The sequence below is a fragment of the Alligator sinensis genome, unplaced genomic scaffold (assembly GCF_000455745.1).
Source record: "Alligator sinensis unplaced genomic scaffold, ASM45574v1 scaffold588_1, whole genome shotgun sequence".
NCBI lineage: Eukaryota > Metazoa > Chordata > Crocodylia > Alligatoridae > Alligator > Alligator sinensis.
In genome coordinates, this window is record NW_005842244.1 from 191,679 (window position 1) to 208,599 (window position 16,921).

The 16,921-nt window shown below is 39.7% G+C and overlaps 1 pseudogene; it reads right to left on the reverse strand.

Annotated features, from left to right (window-relative positions):
- The window catches only part of LOC102385040, a 119,296-nt pseudogene extending 102,761 nt beyond the window's left edge, over positions 1-16,535 (reverse strand).
- Positions 16,536-16,921: the final 386 nt, after the last annotated feature.

Below are 16,921 nucleotides of genomic sequence, written 5' to 3' on the forward strand. Positions count from 1 at the left end.
CCCTCAAAATTTGACCTGGAGAAAAAGGTTGTTTTTAAAACCTCCTCCACATTGAACACCTGCAGTGAACTGACCTCAGTACAAGACCAAAAATCACCCAAGCAAATGCCAGGGTTGGTGCAAACACTAACAGTAGCATATCCACCTTCATTCTCCCCTTTGCAGTGCCAACATAATGCATATGCACATTTTAAAATTCACGTATAATAGGTCTTAAACACACCGGTTTGAAGAATTTCAACCTACATGCACTTTTATTTGGGGCAATTTGTCTTTTAACATTAGTGTAAGGGCTCACTTGATCTAACTTTTCTCTCACTATCTGTTCATAAAAGTGGAGGTTTAGGGGAAATAAATAGCAGACTGTAATTGCGAACAATATAAAATAATCTATTTGTTTACCTGAGTGAAAGATGTCAGCGCAGGGATAGCAGGATCTTTTTTAAAGCTTTTCAGGTTGTCTGTGAAAATTAGCTTCCCCAAGTCATAATTTCTGCAAGAGGGAAAAACAGAAGATAGATCTTCTCTCTATGGGCTTATAAATACAAAGGTAGCCCAACAGTTTCATACATACCCAGGAGAAGTAGGAGAAAAACATGATTTAGTGACTATGAACATGAGCTGGTTGTCAAGAGATTCAGCATCTATAAAATGGAGATACTTCTTTGTGATGTGTGCAGTCTCCGTTTCTTTGACAACAAGTTGTCTTGTAGTCCTGGGAACTTCCTCAGCCAATTGGTCTTTCACTGGCACAATATGAATCATCACAGTCTACAGAAAAAGTTGGAGAGTTTTGGGACTGGAGATCATGAAAACTGATCCACGACTGGTAAGAATTCTGCTCTGCTGCAACAGATAAAATGTGTCACGAATGGACAAGTCTCTGATTTTATGCTGTTCGGTTCCTTGATCTTCTATTAATTTATCTGTGTAATCTGTCCAGAGGCAGAGAAAACAACCCAGTAGCCATTCCTCTGCTTCTGTTTCTACTCTATTTTTAATTCTGGTACAAATGTGGAAAACATTAGTATAAGAGAAAAGCAAGGTGAGGAGTCAGGCCCATGAAGTGTATTGTTATCTTGATGCAAAATATTTACTATAGAAGTCCCATCATCAATACGGTTTCTTGCTAGGCTACATTTGCCTTGTCCTTCCCCCCTGCAACATGCTATGTCACAGACAAAGAGCCAGGCAACTTACTTGAATATCTGAAACATTTGGAGGTTCTTGGCTGTCAGATAAAATAAACTCAAATGAATCCTGAAAAATCTCCCCTCCCAGATGGTGGTAGTATATAAGGCCATAAAAAAGATCCCTTTGCAAGAAGCTCAATACAGGAATACCTTGAAAATACAACAGAGCAAAAATAGTTTTCAGAAAAAAACCACTGCCTTTTTCTCCCTCCATCAACTGCTAACCCCACTCCAGAGTAGCATACTAGCTTTAGAGTTTATTACTGCCATGCATTTTTAGCTGGTCTTTATATTAAAGACCTGCCTGTCCTAAAAAGGTTACCATTAATCCAATTGCTAAATAACATCAGTTGGTAGTTCCTTTAGGGCACCATAAGCATTCTACCTGGTCCATCTGGAAGATATTTCTTGACAATCTTGCCAGCACTTGGTGGCTTGGTTATTTTGTAGAGAATATAATCATCACTTGGGTCAAAATCAGAAGACATTAGCATGTGCTTTTCTATGAGGACTCTCTCTCCTTTGTCTAGCTCAAAGAGGATGTTATTCACCAGGATTGGTGGCCTGTCATCTTTAGGAAGGATATTAATGGGGAACTTATGTTTCATGCTGTGCCTTCCATCAAAGATTCTGAAGACAATATAGTCTTTGGTTGTGTCACTATCATCATGCTGCTAATGAGCAACTCCATCTTAGATATCTTTAACTATAAACCTAAATCCTTTGCCTCCTGTTACATAAATGCAGGACAAAAAGGTTAGCACATGATACTGTTTCTATCAACAGGAAAATTACCAATAAAATGTTCATGTTCACATTGACATAACACAAAATCTGTTCAGTGGGTAAGGGCTTGATCCAAAGCCTGTTTAAGTCAACAGGAGACTTTCCATTGACTTCAAAGTAGTCAAACAGGAGCTAAAGTACAGGGATACATTGTGCTGTCGTAAAGCTTAGGAACCCTGAAATCCGTACATACCTCATGTTCAAATGTTCAAATGTTCAAATGTTCATGTTCAAATGTTCATGTTCACATTCATGTTCATGTTGACATAACACAAAATCTGTTCAGTGGGTAAGGGCTTGATCCAAAGCCTGTTTAAGTCAACAGGAGACTTTCCATTGACTTCAAAGTAGTCAAACAGGAGCTAAAGTACAGGGATACATTGTGCTGTCGTAAAGCTTAGGAACCCTGAAATCCGTACATACCCACTACAATAATGGAAAAAACTTGAATCCACAAGGTTCTTATCATTTCAAGTTTTCATTATTTTATTCAAAATAGTGGAAAACAATCAAAATATTAATTTGGGCCCAAGAAGATAGTTGGAGTAGAGGAGTTCTGGCAGACAGAGCAGTTGAGCATCAAGTTTGTAGACACCAGGCATAGCTTTGCATTCAATCCTTAGTTTAGTGCATCTCTGATAGAGCGTACCTTGAACTGTGATCCATCCATGCTGTGGACCTTCCACCACCACCAGCTGAACTGCATCAAGATTACCATTGTCTATAATCTGGAGGGTGTCCCAGGTAATTGCACGTGACTGTCCATCCAACAAGTCAAGCCCTATAATATATATGTACACATGTAACAATTACAGATAGACTGTAGAGATTTGGATGACTGAAAATATTATGCAGAAGACAGTACAGCCAGAGACTATGAAATAAAAATTCCTATGTACACCAGATTTAAGTGGGTGGGCTGGATGCAGAGGGATTCCATGAGATTTCAGAGAAAGTAAGGAAATATTTCCCAAAGTCATAGAGCAGAGCGAAGGGAGTACATGAACCTGCATGAGTTCCCCTGTCTACCTTGTCTCATGGGTACACATCATATACACTTAGTCTAGGTACAGACAGTCAAAAAAATCAAATTCAGTCTTTGCAGATTAGTCTACACTGCATAGATTGAACTGATAAGCAAGTGAACACACATTCACTTTTGATTATGGAAACATAGCCACTTGCCTGCAGTGGCCCAGGCCAGAAGTTGGGGGGTGGGGCACGCTAGAGCATGCCTCCCTGCTTGGCTAGAGCAGACAGCTTGGGCCAAGGCTAGCCTGCCCACCCTGCAAAGAGAGGGGTGGGACATTGCGGAGGAGGTGCAAATCATCCTGGGATGCTGGAGAACTAAGTTAATTTGAATCTGGAGGGGATATGGGACAGACATTCAATAAATCAATTTAACCTAAATCAGTTAAGTCTGATACTACATACATCTATGCTTATCTTAAACTGGTTTCAACTATTTTGAAAGCAGCTTATGTACACTGAACTTCTGGGCCTGGTTCAATGTAGTATCAGACTTAACTGATTTGGGACAAACCAGTTTATAAAACGTCTATCCTACACCCCTTCCTGGTTCAATCAGAGTCCCCCAGCACCCCAGTTAAATCACAGTCCCTCAGAATCCCAGCATCCTGGGCTGGGCTGTGAGCTGTGGGCTGTCTGCTCCAGAGAGCAGGGCTGACCCCCGCCCCCCCAGCTGGAGCAGTGAGGGCTGGCTGACAAGGGGATCAGGGCCAGAGGATGGGCAAGCCCAGCTGGGGATGTGGCCCAGTCTACAGTGGGGAATTCCCCCCCTCAGTCAAACCCCATCTGGGGCCTGGGAGGGGGGTTAAACACCTCTTCCCCCATTCAAACTTACTGCTGGCTGAAACTGGACTACAAATCCCAGAGGCATCTGGAAGCAGGCAGAGGAAGTGATGAGCAACCCTTCAGAGTCCTGCTGTTGTGTTTCTGGAATGCAAATCCCAGAGACCTCAGGGGCAACAGGAAGAGGAAGTGAACACAGAGCAAGAGAGCTGTGCTCTAGTGCCCCCCCTCTCCCCCTCCCCGGCTTCTGGTCTGAGCCACTGTAGGCATGTGGCTGCATTACCTGTATTAAAGGTAAAATGTCTGTTCACTTCTGTTTCAATTTAATCTGTGCATTTTAGACTAACCTGCAAAGACTTCATTGATTCAGCCTCGGGCTTTTTGACTATCTGTACCTAGCCCTATCATATTACAGATTTGAACCAGTTTGTGATCACTTATATTGGTTTGTGTGTAACTTCTGTCCCTAGCCACAAGGTTCAGGTTCTCTCCAGAACAGAAATAGAGGACTAGATTTTCCTTTTGTAATAGGAATATCAATGTAAATTAAAATTAAAAAAAAAAAAAGAGGAAGAAAAAACCCAACAACAACAACAACAACACATATCCAGTCCAGACCTTTGCTCAGTCAAATCAAGCCATGGAAATCAGAGGTTTCAGTACATTTTTAAAAAATCTGTGTATTGCTTAACTTCCTAAATCTGATTAGGGCAGGATTCAGGATTAAGGTAATAGTATTAGAAAGGTTATTTTTAAGAAGTGTTTGAGTAAGAAAAAAATGTAGGTATTGAAAACCTTGCAAAAAAAGCTCCACTCATGAGATTTTCGACTTTGTATTACAAAAAGCATATTGTATACCTAAATTCTATTTAAATAATTTTATTTATATTTGGATTTTTCTTTTTTAATATTCATGATCAAGCAAATTCTGCGAAATGTATTATTTCTGTTGGAAACTTTGTCAGTGTAATATTCACTAGAATTCTGCTATCACCAGGAAAAACAGTGGTTTGCAAAACTTCATAATGTTAAACAGGCAGAAACTTAGCACAGTCTGAAATATGCTTGGACTATGAGAAACTAGTTCTCTATTGAGCCATGACTCTGGAGCCTTAAAATTGTATTAGATAAGGAGGAAGACTGCTTGCCTTCAGGGTAAAATTCACTAAGTAGCACAGAGATCTTCTGAAGAAAGTAATATTATTTTTGCAGGATGTATGAGATTTTGGTGCTCCAGTAATAAGGCCCAAACCTTAAAAATTATTCAGTGTCTAACTCCCATTTAAGACTTAGGTACTTGACACACCTTTAAGGATCTAGACCAGGAGTTTTCAATGTTTTTTAATAAGTGTGCCCCTGGTGGCCCCCTTTTTAATAAGTGTAACCCGAGGACGGGGGGAAGGGTGGCAAGCAGCCAGACATGGCATGGGGGAGGGAGGGGGTGGCAAGCAGCTGGACCCAGAGTGAGTGGGGGGTATGGCAAGTGGTAGAGCGGCAGCAGCATGGCATCTGTGCGGCTCTGCTCTCGCCCCACCCTGGCCCTGCTCTTGTGAGCCTGCATACCCCCTGGGACCTTTCAAAATACCCCCAGGCGTATGCATACCCCTGGTTGACAACCCCTGATCTAGACCATTATTGGAAATTTAACTACAACAAGGCATCTAACCTGAGAAGATGGGCTTCAAGTAAAAACAGAGATGTGATATGTTTCTCATCCCTTAACCCCTGAAATTCTATAAAGGAAGATTGTGCAGAACTAAGTGCTTACTTTCATCCATATGCATTTTTATGCTTGTCCATTAATAACTCTAAGATTGTCTATTTCTAAAGCAAATAAATCAAACCAAATCCTCTTCTCCCTTACAGTGATGTATCTCCACCAATTTAAAAGGGCTATTTTGGATATTTATTATTATTGAATTGCTCAGCTCAGTTTGTGTCATAGAATAAAACCAAATGCAAGAATACTGTACCCTTTTAAAGAGAGACATCAAAATATTTGGTTCTAATTTTAAAGAAGGTAGGTGAAAGGAAGATGCTAAATATGGAGCTCGAAGTGTCAGCCAATCCACAGGCACCTCTAAGGAACCTACAGGACCATAACGCTAATCCCAAAATGCCAGATATGCCTGCAAAACAGAGATTCTTTGCAATGCACTCAAAAACATCATGAACTCTTACATGTATATATGCTTGGATAAAATTCTCCTTACCCATGTTCCATGCAACCCTAGGAGCATTAGTTTCAGTGCTTCTTATTGAAAAATAGACCATGATAGGAGAACTGCTCTTGAAGATACTATCAAATGCTTGGAATTCAACCTTGCAAAATAAGCAAAACAAACACCCCATGAATGATTAATGCAGCACGTCCTGAGCGGCGAGCTGTGTGTTGCTGCAGGTATGATAATTCTGACTGAAGGCACTAGTGCTCCACAACTCACCTCATAGTTCTGTCTCTCAGAATAAGACACACTGGGTGACTGATAGATGACCTACATATCAAATAAATCCTGCCAACTGAATGATATAATGGCCTTGGTGTGGTCCTCCAAATGGGTAATGTATCCTTCCAGCGGAGGCTTAGTAATGCTGAACGCTAATGTATTCTTTGGCGTTTCTTCATCTTCAGCATCTATAACTGCTGTTGTAAGTGGGATAAGAATAAAACTGATCAATCTCCAAGATGAACATGGACATAAATGCAGCATGGGGTTGTAAAGTTGGAATGGCTCCCCTTATCGTCACAGGAATCCAAACATTTTCTGTCTACAAACAAGAAAGCCCAGTTAATCCCCTTGCAATCACTTCAGCAAGAAGAGGTATAGAAATACCCAGAAATGTATATATTGCTAGTAATTTTTAGGTGCCTGTTATCAATGTTTCCACCCCATGAGAAAATTTAAAAATTAACACACACGTGATCGTTACTCCTTGAACTTTGCTTCAAGCTGTTGGAATGGCTCCTTTTGTTGAAGATCTCTTGGGCTAAGTACAGACATTTAAAAAACACTAGGAGGAATCAATCTAGGATACGTGGTTTTCTGTAAGCAGCGTAGTTTAGATCAGTAGCAAACAGCACACACATTCAACCTTTGGTGACCGGGTTCTGCCATTTTAATCAAGTCTGTGTGCCGAACTTCTGTTCACTTACAGACATAGACCAGTTTCTGACCACTTCTACTGGTAAAAGTGTAATGCCTGTACCTGGCCCTGATGACAACTTGTGTAAACCTAGACAAGTCACTTCTCTTCCTGTGTCTCTTCTCTCTCCCGTCCAGTCCCCCACATATACCCATTTAGATTTGAAGGAGGGACTGAATCTTATTACACATTTATAGCACAAGGAAACCCTGCTCTTCAATGAGGTTTCTCTGTTACCCGAAGACAAAGAATAGAAGCCTGGTGACGCTTCCCTTATTATCATCAGATATAGGTCTGAAGCAAGATGGACAGGGTTCAAGATAGCTCCAGTTGGATCAATCTCCATTTTTTTCAATCATCTTCTCCAGAAGGGAAGGCTTATGTCACAGTGAACATTGGGAAGACTATTAATAACAAGACAAGGGTACAATCCCGCCCCTCTTGAAGTCAGTGAACATTTTGCCATCAATAACAGCAGGCAGATGTCAAACAAGGCCTAGATTTCCACACTGACCTCTTGAGCAACCATTACTCAAAGAAATTACCAAAAGGTGGTACACACATTGCCATGTAGAAGAAAAGCAATCCTGTCAATAATGGGACATTTGGCTTTATTAGCCATGTCAGCCATGCCCACTGTATCAGCCCCTCAGTCTGTGCTCATTCCTCTACACAACATTGGTTTTGGGTGGTCAAGACTTCCTCCTCAGCTTCTCCAGCTTATTCAAATTTCACAAACATCCAGTTTGTAAAAAGTTTGGCTGAAAAAATGTCTGCAATGTATACATAATGTTACATAATAGACTGGATACAGACTATTTAAAGCTAAAATGGAATGGAGACCTAGGTACCTAGATGACAGAATCCTAGTGGTAATCAGCAATTCACAATATTTGAACACTGACAGTTGATCTTAGACTTCATCTTATACACCAAAAGATGATTTGTCATCTGCACTGGGCTCCCTCTAAACTTAAAATATTAAATATACTGCCAGTAGATGCATTTTGGAGCTGTGATGAATTGCAGGTAATGTTTGGTCTCACATTCTGGTCATACCCTATTAATTTTTTCTGGAAAAATAAAAACTAGAAAATGAAAAGTAGAGTTGACATGGTTTTGAATATAGCAATGATACCTTTGGCAACTGTGTGTATTCTTGGATACATCCCCAAGGAATTCAAACTGAATCCTTCACTCCTACACTGGTTATATCAGATTATATTACTGAAGGGAAAAGGAGGACATCTCCAAAAGGCAAAATCTGGTACAATGAGATGGCTTAGTTGGCCTCTATGGAAAGAGTCATGTTTAGCAGTCTTAGTGGCTTCAAAAAGTTTTATGCAATTGGGAAGGTAGTCTTGGAATATTTTGGTACCTAAATTGTTGCTCATTGAATACTTCTCTTTTCTTCTTTTATCCCTACCTGTTCCTTCCTCCTTTTTCTTCTTTGTCATTTTACTGCTTATGTAAAACTGAAATTTCACAAACAATACAGTTGATATACATGTTTTTATGATTGTATGTGTATATTGTATTTTTTTTAAATCCCTAAACATTAAAAAATATTTCTGAAATGTTATATATGTCTTGCAAACACAAAGCAGACAAATATCAGAAATTGTGCACATGATCATAGGATCATAGAAAAGTAGGGCTGAAAGGAACCTCACAAAGATATCTAGTCCAACCCCCTGCTTAGGATCATCGCTGACTATAAGTCATCCCAGCCAAGTGTCTGTCTAACCTGCTCCTGAAGACTTCCAAGGATTAAGACTCTACAACTTCAAGGTAGAGGCCAATGTGGGGAAGCCTGTAGCACATGACACTCCAGCTCCCATCCAGCAATGCTTGCAGAAACAACAGCTCCACAGTGCACAGACGTTATGGTTGGCAGAAATGTCCTGCTTTTGCAAAAAGGCAATTGGGTAGATTCTCAAAACACCCATCTGCTCTAACCTGTACTTGAAATCGGATCATTTTGTCTCCAATTTCCACCTGGATGGGAATGTAATCTATATCAGGTGACGGGGAGGGGCTGTGTTGGTATCAGAGTCTCATCTCCAGGAAATCTTCACAGCTGATCTTTAGCATGTGTATTTCTTGTGACCCCAAATGGCAAGCATTGTTGCTAGGACAAGGTAGTTTGGGTGGTCCAGCTAAAAGAAACATTTCACAAAAAACATCATATTTCCTGACCATTTTTTAATCAAAGGAACTTTGTTACTTCTTTTAAAAGAAATCATGAATTCAAATAAAATCTCTGAAATGGACAATTATGTTATTTAAGTACTGGTGCCTATTAGGGGTGTGCGAAGCGGGCCATATTTGATTCGGATTTGGATTCGGCCGGAATCGGGGACAGTGATTCGATTCGTTGATTTGGATCACTGTCCCTGATTCGATTCGGCTGAATCCAAATCTCAAGATTCAATGCTGATTCGGAGAATCAGCAATTCGAACATCGACACAGCTTTAAAAGTTTTTTCTACATACCTTGCAGGCACGGCTTGTGATCGCTGCGATGCTGGGGCAGATGGAACATCCCACAGAAGTGCAGGGTGGCCTTCCACATGCTCGTTGACAAACCTGGAAGTGGACTGGAAGTACTTCTGGTCCACTTCCAGGTCTACCGGGAAGTGAACTGGGGGGGCCCCCTGCACCCTCCTGGCTCAGCAATTGGCCTCAGGGGGACACCAGTGTCCCCCCAGACCCAGGAGGCACCAGTCGCCAAGCTGGGGGGGTAGCCCCTGTGCACTCCCCAGCAGACCCGGAAATGGACTGGAGGTGCTTCTGGTCCACTTCCAGCTCTGCTGCCAAGTGCGCTGGGGACCCTCCTGCACTCCTGTGGGATGCTCCATCCATCCCAGCATCACAGCATTCACAAGCCGTCTGGTACCTTGAGGTATGTAGAAAAAACATTTAAAGCTGTGTCTACATCTGAATCTTTCCATATTGATTCAGAGGGTTCCAGTTCGATTCAGAGAGATTAAAGGGTCCACTGATTCAATTCGGATTCAGAGATTTGGCCATGGAATCGGGCTGAATCTCCGCCTAATTGAATCAGGGACTGAAGCTTCACACAGCCCTAGTGCCTATGTTTGGAAAATACCATGCACAGTGGAATTCAGACTTCAAGTGTGTTATCAAGATCCTACTGTGACATAAGCAGAAGAGCGTATGAAAATATAGATTTTTTAGTAGCTATTCACAGCTAATATTTCAATTTGGAAAACTGCTTCAGTTTTTTACAAGTCATGTAGTTTGGGCACTATGGGGATGTTACTTCCAGGTCAAATTATATTCCACGTTGCATCACTGTCACTCCTGTTTGGTGGTGGAGAAAGCTGTGCATTATGTAAACAACTGTTCAGAACATTTTTTATTTATAATTTTTATTGGGGCCGATTGACTTTTTTTTAAAGCTCAAGCTCTAGCATGACTATAGAAACAAATACAGAATCCTCCAGTACTTCATGAAGAAATTCTTCATTCGACTGAAAAGCTTTTTTCTGCATACTGCGGATCCTGTTATTTTTGTCCTTTAGATCACTGCTGTGCATTTTTGTAGGAAGAATTAAGAGCAGCTCACCAGCTTAGAGAGTGAAGGATAAGGGAAAAAAAATTATTTTTACTTCCCCTGATAGTCTCCTATAAACAAGAGGCATACAGTTTGTCTAGCTTTTTCATATATATATATGTATATATTTATATGTATGTATGTATATGTGCGTATGTATGTGTGTGTGTGTATATGTGTATATATATATATCTATATACATATATACATATACATATATGTGTGTGTGTGTGTATACACACACACACATATTCAGGATGAGAAATTCCTCTAAAAACATTCTGTTCTTAATCAATTCTCATGTGAATAAAGCTACTTGGAATGCTAGCAAGATTCTTTGTCTGAAGAGAATTCAATACTTGTTTCACAGCCCAAAGTCCCATTCATATCAGCTTTGCCCTATGGATTTACTGTTTTCTTTGTGTGAGAAGAAATCTGGAAAATACATAGCAAAGTTGGATGGGAATCCAAGGCAAACCTATAACCACTTGCTAAACGCTTATATGAACTATTAACTTACGTGCTGTATTCTAGACAGAACTTTAAATAAAAAGAAGCTCCCCCCAAGAGTATTGTACATATATCTTCTGTTTTAAAATTCATCACCTTTCTTTATTATGGTGCTTTTCAGAAACTCAGGTAGATCTCCCCTCCTATGGATTTCAGGATCCACTGCTACTATCTGGCCAAAAGCAGGAAGCTGCATCTCAGAAGACATGATCCTCACAGTGCATGTGGCACAAAGCCCATCTATATTGTATTTGACAGTCAAGACATTTCTGTCCACTGCATTAGAGATGCAAGAAATTCAGGAACTTTCAGAGACCTTTTTCCAAACTGAGTAATACTCAACTTCACACTTCTGATGTCTACCTGAAGAACAAGAGCGTTGATGATGGTCTCCAGTTCAGTAAACCTAAGTGCAAGTGCAAGGTATTTATCATATTAGGTTACGCACAATATGAAGAAATTAACTTTCTCATTGCCATTTATGAGGTGATCATGAAATGAAATCATTATGCAACTGTGCTTCCAGCAAAGTCTGTAATGTAAATAGAAACAATCACTAGGGATTAAGAGTGTTGACTGCCTCATGGAACCAGTATTAAAACTAATACTTTAAACTTGCATTACAGGCCAAATTCTCAGCTGGTGTATATCACTATGATCATTCTGTACCTTCCCTATGATTTCAGTGAAACAACATCTATTTACTTTAAGATCTGCCCCTATACATTTATGCTATTCTGGGATTCTTTCTGAAATCAGGAATTAAGGTTCAGAAACCTGAGCCAGATAAATGCACAATTTTGTAGTCAAATAAAGAAAATCAAAGAAGTTAACAGACCTACCTAAGTTCAGATGGACATTCAGTCGCAGAGCTGAACCTAAACCCCAAACTCCTACTCATGATCGCCATTCCTGAACTCCCTGATACCTTTTCAACACCTTTCAGCTTACATATGCTGCTCATTGCTCTAGTGTTCCCTTATGATTATTAACATTGCAGGCATAAATTCAGTGGTTTTTTTGGACAGTGAGACCTTATATCCATCTCAAATGTGCAAACATTTAAAATTTTAAAAGTTTTTTTTTACTCCAGACACTCTGACACTGTGCGTGCTGTTTGAGAAAGTTGCATGCCAGAAAAACCTAGGTTGATTGCATCAAAATAAAGCCTCAGGAGATCAGCATGAACCTGAATTTCCAGGTCTTGTTTTAACAGCAAAGCAATTTAAGAACAAGAAAGTCATTGTCCGTTTCCTAGGGGAGCTGTTTTTTTGAGGACACTAGGTGATGCCTGTGGTTTCAATAATATGATCTTTGCCTCCTACCAGTATTTTTAGATGGTGAAATTCACCTTTGTGAAAGCTTAAGGGATGCATAGGCCTTGTGCTGACTCTCTGCACAGGAGTGAGTTTCATCCCATGGCACCATAAAAGTATTTATCCCAACTTTAAATTATTCTGGTAGGTGACCTCTACAATTCACATTTAAAAAGGAAAAGAAAGAGTTAAAAGGACCACATTTTAATTGTAACAGTACACACCAGATCTATAGACCATATGTAATTGAAGCTATCCAAGCATGCTTACATATGCAAAGTGGCCTTCTGCAACTCTTATGTAAAGTGAGATTATGGGGTGTTGCTTTTAAATAATAATAATAATTGGGATTTTCAAAAGGGAACTAAGGAAATTAGGCACCCAAGTGTTGACTCTGAATGGAGCTGGGCCTTTGGAAATTCTGAATAGTAATAACACTAGTGATTATTATCATAATCAATTATAATATCAGTAACGTGGCTCAAAATGTTTCATTACTACATACATGAAGGGAATTAAAAGACATGGGAGGAGAGAAAGAACATGGTTACATGGTATCACAGGCAAATCCATTATTTTGAAAAGGGGAGGTGCAGATGGTGTGATGCATCATCCTATTTAAACACAGTATATATTTTTCTCCAAGTAAAAAGAAGCTTTACTAATGTGCTAGTGGCCTAGGGCTATACTATTCAGTTTAAGACTGAAGCAATATAACTTCACTGGAATTAGTTAAAAATAGTCTGCTGGGCTGTGGAATAGGAGCTACCAGGAGCAGCTAACAAACAGCCAATTGCAGAAAAAGGCTAGCCTGATTAGTGGAACATCAAGGCCATTGAAAAGGAGAGGGGGTCATTATCACCTCTGGAATGAAGAGTTCAGAAAGAATTAGGTAAATGAGCCGTGAATTCAATCGATGCTGTCACTACTGCCCAAAAGGAAATGCTGCTGCCAGTACCAGACAGTTGGTTTTAAACTTTGGGGAGCAGAAATAAAAGGGGGGTAAAGATGCATCAGTGCACCCCCCTGGATCTGCCCCCATGTGGTGTCACACTTCCTTGATCCCAGACCTAAAGTGGGGCCTACTACAGGAATGGGGCTCAGTACACAGGGTGCTATAGGCAGAAATATAGCTCGCAATTGGTCTTGTTGGTGTGTCCCACACGTGACCTCCTAGAAGTCACAGGGACATTACTATAAAGTGAATAGAGCCAGAGTGTCCTATTTTTGCATGTCCAGTTTGTGTGCGCATTATGGAGGACTTCCACAAGCAGCTACCAGCAGGAGAGAGGCCTTTCAGCATAACTCCATCAGACCTGAATTAAGAGGCTGAGGGTGCAGGGAACCATGAAGCAGCATAGCATTACAAAAATACACTGATCTTAGGCATCTGGCTTAGGTGGATTTGGGATGATGAACCTTATTTCACCCTGTAACAGTGGAGGGGCAAAGCTCCACCTGACAAATCATGGTTAACACTGTAGAAGGTGAACTTACCCGAGTTATTTTTTCCATGTTGGGGTTTGATTTTGAATGAAGCTTCTATTGCAATTTTAAAAAGACTATTACTCTGTACAGTGTCCTAAGCACCTTGGCAGCAGACTTCTCATAAATAAATTATAAACGTTGTGGGCTGTAGTAGGACTACAGAGCTCATCCTGCTCCAGTTAAAAGCAATGGCGAAAATCTCACTGTCTCCAGTTAAGGAGGTTCAGGATATAACTCTTTTTATAGCTAAAAAAATCACTCCCTAAGAAAAATGAAACTTCAATGAGTCGTTGCCTACATGTTCAAATATTCTTATCTATAACTTTAAATTCTTTTGCTTAAATATGCAAAGGAATGAATAAGTGAATTGTGCCTTATAAGGAAACATTTTAAAAATAAATACCAGGTCATTTTTATTACTGTCTCCAAACCCCAAGAATGAAATAGGAGTTGAAAAGGCAGTTTACTAATGTCTGTGTCATTTCAAAGCAACAGCCATTACCTGTAAATCCTCAATCTCACACTGTCCTCTTCCAGCAATGGGCAGCCATTATGAATATACTTTACTTCATCAGGCAAGAAATGACAATCAAATATCTGTTAAGGAAAATGACAGAAACACCCTGAAAAAGAACAAAATGAAATTACTTCATCAACGACATCCAGCGGTCTTTACCCAAAAAGGCAATGGGAGTCTTGCCTGAGTAAAGGCACACAGTACTCTTTCTGGATAAAATGTTAAGCTAAAAGAGTAACAAATTCCAACAGCAATACACGTTTTTCAGTCATTTACATAAATTGCAACTTATAAGACAAAACTGAAGGAAAAAATTGCCCTTGTATTACTGAACGTTTTAGAGATGTACAGACTATCAGGTAACAGAGTTTCTTACTGTAGGATTCATTACGCCTCCCCTTGTCAAGGAGATCTCACAGCACCCATTTACTCCAGGTTTACATAGAAATCCAAGGTTTGTCCTGTAATTTCTACAAACCAGATCATCACTCAGCTATATGAAGATGAAATTAAACAGACCTGAAATGTCTAATTACAGTTATATATTTGTCTAACTCTGAAATCTTCTCTTAGTATAAGGTTACATGGAAAACCTTGGAGAAGTGTCTTTTTTTCTGTCTGTATCAAGTTTGCTTTATAGGTAATCTAGAAAAGCAAGTGGTCTTTGATAAAGATTACAGATTATTTATAATGTTTTGAACTATTTAATGGCTTCCCCTTTCCTGAGAAAATGAAATAATGTTTGCGTAATAAAAGACTTGAAATAAACTTTGTTTCCTCTAACCATGTAGCTTCATTTATAATGTCATCCATAAAATGATACATATTCCACATTCTAGGTTTTGTTTTGCGGGGGTTCCCCAATCTTTTGTACTGTGAACAGTTGAACAAAGAGATGCAGCTCTCTAAATGTGTAAAAGTATACAAAAATGTATTTTGCTATAAAACTATATATGTATATTATATTACATTACATTATGAAAAAGAACTCCCAGCATTACAATGATAAGAACTCAAAATATTTGGAAAGTTAATATATCTCCAAGTGTTGGGGTATTGGTGTGTCCCACATGTGACCTCCTAGAAGTCACAGGGACATTACTGTAAAGTGAATACAGCCAGAGTGTCCTATTTTTACATGTCCAGTTTGTGTGCCCATTATGGAGGACTTCCACAATATATTTATAAATGGATAAAATTTTATCCAAACAGTACAAGTGTTAATGCAAGTAAGGAAGAATTTTTCTCATATGGAAAAATACCTACATGGCTTCTTGCACCTTTGTCTGATGTAGTTGCCCCTATGTGGCTTCTTGCACCTTTGTCTGATGTAGTTGCTGCTGCCACTGTCAGAGAAATGATACCAGACTAGGTGGAAACCCATCTGGAAACAGATTTATTCTTCTGTTAACCAACTATTTGTGAATGCAAATGTATTTCGCTCTTTCTTACATAGGAAATTTCCAGCAAAGTATGCCATTAAAATGACTATGAATTGAAAAGTTAGGTTGATATAAAAGTTGCTCAGTGTCTAGGGAATGTCTCTGGAAGTCCAATATTTCAACACTTGCCCATCTTCCTACCTCCATTTGGGTGCAGAGTTTGTTATAAAGGAAGATGGAGCCACACAATTGTTCCGTGGGAGGAGTGAAAATTGTCCAATAAACGTAAGAACATAAAATGTCCTTATCAAATGGGTAGAAGTAAATAATCAAAGCACCAGCAAATCAGTGCTGCAGTCACCCGAATAGTTCAAACTTTGGAAATACTAGCTAATGAGGTTGAGCTCACTCTCAACTTCACCTCACAGAAAATGCATGGTGAAAGAGCCTCCCCCCACCAACTTTATTTCCAATTGCTTATGAACTGCAGTCAAGCTAGTTTATATTTCAAACAATTAAACAGAAGCAACTGGTCTGAAGTCCACCAGCACTGTGACAAACCAAGCCTTGCATTAAAAAAGTACTTACCAGAGGTATAAGTTTTCCAACTCTTTGTGTTACCGGTTCATTTAAAACCACTTCTACCTTGCAAGAATCTCTCTCTTTGGGAACACTAAACTGTAGTTCATTTTCCGTAACATACACCATCTGTCCCCTTTCAACGCTGATGCCTTTATTTACCAAGACAAGTTGTGCTGCTTCTGCATGTCCAAGATGTACCAGAAATATCAAAATAGCCAACTTCATTCAACTGATCATAGCTTCCATCTTTTGGACCCAATTCTTTCCATTTATACAGTTAAGGTACCCAATAGCTGAAAGCCTTCAACTTCTTCAGTTACTGATTACTGCCTCTTTTGTACTCAACAAAGTTTTGTATGCATTTCCAGCATCACAGTTATTAGAGGGGATTTTGCTTCATATTTTAAAGTAAAAAAAAAAAAAGACTTTTTTTCAAGCTGTTGTGGTTGCTTCTTACTCCATGTCACTCTGTTGCCCGGGTGGCTACAGTTGAGGAGTTCACTGGTGTTGCTAGGTATTACATCAGATACTTCACTAGTTCGTCTGACAAGTGTTCAACAGATGGTGATCCTTCCCCTGGCATTCAAACAGATTAAGGTCACTCTAGATGG